The sequence below is a fragment of the Dreissena polymorpha genome, chromosome 10 (genome assembly GCF_020536995.1).
Source record: "Dreissena polymorpha isolate Duluth1 chromosome 10, UMN_Dpol_1.0, whole genome shotgun sequence".
NCBI lineage: Eukaryota > Metazoa > Mollusca > Bivalvia > Myida > Dreissenidae > Dreissena > Dreissena polymorpha.
The window spans coordinates 12,702,020-12,707,301 of NC_068364.1; positions in this window are offsets into that span (position 1 = coordinate 12,702,020).

Genomic DNA, 5,282 nt, shown 5'->3' on the forward strand with positions numbered 1-5,282 from the left:
TGATATAATTAACATCAGATCAATGTTTGGTTGTTCTTAAAATCAACCCATACTATTGAAAACATTGTTGGATCACAATTTTTACAAATGACATATTTCCTGCATTATTGTCAAGGTTGTCTTTAAGCGTTCGGTTCAAACAAGAATGTGATTTTATTAAAAAGTCTGTGTACGATCACAAATTTCACAGATACTATGAATAAAAAATCGCTGTTGTTTGAAAATCCGATATCAATATTCAACCATAAAAATAATAAGTCAAATTTCCCACATATGTTATATATAAATTTGATATAAACAAAATGGTTTTCTAACGGCTTCTGTTGCCCTTCTAAGAAGAACTTCAAACTGATCTTCGCTGTAAACGGAATCATATGAGAAGTCGAGGTCAAGCAGTCAACTAACGGAATCCATTTCAAACTGAATCAAACTATGATTTAATTTAAATGAACGCAAATATTTTCATCTCTACTTTACATCTCCATGTTCCAAAATGCCTTCGGCAAGATGTAGTTCATTTGTTTTTTATATGTATATGTAGACGATTGTGTATTACTTACTGTGTTATTTTGCTTTATTTCGAGAGTCGTTTCTGTGTGGCCATTAAACGAGTAGCTTGGTTTAGGCTTCCAAATATTAATTGACTACGGTCCCATAACGCTGTAATTATTCGAACATTTAAGTTGCTTTGCTTGATTATATGATAATGAACATTCCAGTAATATTTTAACCGATTGCTTACCTTGGTTAGTACTATAAACCGGCAGTCGAAAGGTCCGCACATGCACAAGGCACATGAAAAGGACCACTGTTATCCGGGCGGTCTTATGACATTCAACAATATTAATCCACATGGTAGCGTTTTCAAGGTCGGTGGGTTTTGAATCTTTTGTTTGTAAGTGTATGTTGGATCTTAGCAATTTTCACACAAATGTTCATGTATTTTCCAATCCACGACCATTAGTAAATTATTATCATTTCTGATGTTTAGCTAATTGACATCTTCGCTGAATTTAGTTGTCGTTTCTGTTGCGAGGTTATGCCATCTGTGCGCGCAGTTCTGAAATGTTGAAATACACTTGCAAGCATTGACAACATTGAAATAACGCAAAAGAAAATGTGTAAGCCTTGTGTATGCGTCACACAATTCTGAAATATGGATCATAGACTTTAATTTAATATTTATAAAAAGACTGTGTACTTTTCATCGTTGACTTTATCTTGACCAACCAAATAGGTTGGATTTAAGTTTGCTTCCTATGCCTTGAACAGATATCCATGGACTTAATACTCGACACAACTTTTCTCTATTTTGCAAATTTAAAAATTTGCACTTACATTTTCAAACAAGGTTTTCAACAATTACTTTATAACACCGTGTTTGACATAACAATGAGCCGCGCTCTGTGAAAACGGGGCTTAATGCATTTGCTTTATGTGTCATTGCACGGGCTAATCAGGGAAGAAATTTCCCCCTAAATGGATTTTCGCTAACAATAGACTTCCATTTCAAGTAAATTACCATAAAAACTGAACATGTTATCCCTGATAAGCCTGTGCGGACTGCATAGGTTAATAGGCTGGAACGACACTTTACGCAAATGCATTAAGCACGTTTTTTCCAGTGCGACCCTCAGATCATCGAATAAAGCACTTTAAAATAGTGTACGAATGAAATTGACTTATTTGATTATATATAATTGTGCAAATCATAAGCAAACACTTTAACACAAGCTCGGAAATGAAAAGTCGGAAACAGCATCAGTTGATATGTTCCCAATATCTTCGTGGCATAATACATGCGTCGTTTTTGTTGCTGTTGTTCTTCAAAACCATTTGCCTCTGTTGTAGAATACACTATGTTGTACACTAGTGTAAATGATTCAAGTTCAGAGCGACACAACCACTCAATGTTTTTTTTTTCTTTATTACAGTTTTATTTTCTTACATACATATTTGTTTTTATTTTTATAATAATAATAGTAATAATTGTACATACCGATGTTCTCGTAATATTCGTGGTTTTGTGTTCATATAAGTAATCTAGCAAATATAAACTATTCAAATAACCGAATATGTCGAGTTTTATTAAATGAAATTAGATCTATTTCCACACAATATTCGTAACATCCGGTATCGATTTTTAGTAAATGTAAAACTTAAAGTTACTTTCTGTTTAAATAAAAAGTCTTTTCAATCGAGTAATATGTATTTAGAATTTATATAAAGTAACTTTGTCTTAAACCAGATGAACTTATCCAAATCACCACCGCCTCAAATGTGAAGGGGTGAAAACAAAAGCTCCCCACCTACACCCCGATAAGATCTCCAGCCCCGGGGTGTTCAATACATTTGAGATATGAGATATGTATCACATACCGTGCGTGTGCCCAGTGGTAACTATGTGTATATCCTTCGTGCATAATAGACCGTTTCAAAATGTTATTATTTTTATTGTAAAACTATTGTCACCATGCATTGCTGTAATGACTTAAGATGTTTATCCGTGAGTTTGTTTGCTCATTTGGATTTTTTGCACATTTTCAACAGTATTGTAGGTTAATTGGGCCGCATTCTGGACTTATTGCATTTATTGTTGTTTAAAAGAAGTGCACCTAAACTGGATTTTCGCTTAGAAGAGAGCTGTACAGGCTAATATCGGATGACACTTTACGCACATTCATAAGACCCAGATGTCCCAAACAGAGGCTCAAATGATCACTCTTTCCCTTGGCACACTTGTTTACCAGTACTGAACGCACTTACTTCACTTTCCCTTGGCACACTTGTTTACCAGTACTGAACGCACTTACTTCACTTTCCCTTGGCACACTTGTTTACCATTACTGAACGCACTTACTTCACTTTCCCTTGGCACACTTGTTTACCAGTACTGAACGCACTTACTTCACTTTCCCTTGGCACACTTGTTTACCAGTACTGAACGCACTTACTTCACTTTCCCTTGGCACACTTGTTTACCAGTACTGAACGCACTTACTTCACTTTCCCTTGGCACACTTGTTTACCAGTACTGAAGGCACTTACTTCACTTTCCATTGGCACACTTGTTTACCAGTTCTGAACGCACTTACTTCACTTTCCCTTGGAACACTTGTTTACCAGTACTGAACGCACTTACTTCACTTTCCCTTGGCACACTTGTTTACCAGTACTTAACGCACTTACTTCACTTTCCCTTGGCACACTTGTTTACCAGTACTGAACGCTATTACTTATGCCAATAACTGACAACTCCACAACTTGAATAAGAGAAATGAGATGATTGGCCCAAGAAATAATTGTGTAACTTATCTCCTCATTATTAAATTATTTATGATATTTTTCGTTTACAGAATCGTCTGTACTTAGCAAAAATCCAGTTTAGGCGGAACGTGTGGTCCCTAATTAGCCTGTGCGGACTGCACAGGCTGATCTAGGACGGCACTTTCCGCACATGCATTATACCCCTTTTTTCACAGAGCGCGGCCCATTTGTATTTTACGAATGATAAGTTTCTGCGTGCTTAACCTACTTCTTGAATTTTCACACAAAGGGACACATACACATATCAACATTATTATTTTACAGAATAATCTATAAGTTGTTGAAACAACTTTGAGATTCTACAAATCCGGCCTGTTTTGAAATCCTAAGTCTTGAGTCTTCTTGTCGGAATCGTCGAGTCTGACACTCGTATAACACTTATATCATCTTTACAAACGAGGGATTTCTTAAATATCTTACACATTTGTTGTTATTAGTCCTAATTTCACACATATGTTATTTCCAAGCATCTTAATACTTTAAATGTTTACTGGTACACCTCTTTTTATATCGTACACAAATATACTTACAAAAAAGCTTACATAATACGTCAGTAGAACATTATGTACCTATCCGTTATTTATTTATTTTTGAATTCGTTCGAACGAATATGGCACAAACTATCACAATAACATATACTAGTATATCGGTATTCTTTAGAAAAATTGCTTCCTTAATTTATTTTTTCTACTGTTTACTGATACTTATTCTAATACGTATCCAGTGTTAATAAATGTTTTTATTTGCTCAGCCCATTTACATAAGCCTTAACATTTGGCGCTTATACCCTTATACAAGTTTACTCGAGCGTAAATGTAAACTGTACGCTGAAATACGAACTAAAATAACTCAAGTGATCGGTACCCGATTTTAGATCGTCCGAATAACGGAGCGAATTATTACAATAATTGCCTTTTGGAGTGACGGCACGATTATTTAAATATAGAAATGTTAGTCATCGGTTCAATTTAAATAACAAAGATATTCAATATTCAAATCACATGAAATTTAACATTCCAACTTCTAATACATATATTGAAACGTACACTAAAAGGTCTTGCTCACAAATTTGCGTAGTTTTGAAAAATATCATTAAATTAATGAATTAACAATACGTTATATTTTCAATAGGCTAATAATCAAAGTAATAAGGGAAAAGGGTGTGTCTGCCCTGGTGATCGAGCCCAGTACCTGGGCCGAGACGTTACGTACATGCATTAAAACCACTTTTCGCAGAGTTGTGCCTTATTTGTTTGTGTATAAAATGGCCAGCGTTGTTTGTTATCGATTAGATTAGTTGTGTCCGAAGTTTAGGAGATCAATCATGATTACACCTTATATGTGTCGTGTTCTGAGAAAACTGGGCATAATACACGTGCGTAAAGTGTCGCCCAAGATAAGCCTGTTTAGTCCGCACAGGCTAATCAGGGACAACACTTTCTGCCCAAATTGGATTTTTGCTAATAAGAGACTTTATTTAAACGAAAAATATCATAAAAGCGGAAGGTGTCGTCCCTGATTAGACTGTGCGGGCTGCATAGGCTTATCTGGGACGACACTTTACGCACATGCATTATGCCCAGTTTTCTCAGAACACGACACATATATATTAGACCTTGATTTCAGGAAGGAAAGATGTCCGGCTTGACACATTAGGTGACTTGGTTTCACAAACCGCTTTTGGTATGCATCTTATAGGTAAAAAAATGAATTATTGGGGAAAATATTTTTTTCAACAACTACCAACTGATTAAAGTTAGGTATAATTTATAGGAATAATAAGACTCCATATAAAAGAAATTACTATTAATACTTGTAATCTGTTCTGATGTTAATCTCGAAACACATACATATATGTAAATAGTACATGACATTTGATTGGTCATCCATACGCGCTGCAATACACACACATGTTTTAACAGTATGTGATATCTGATATAGCACAAGATCACAAA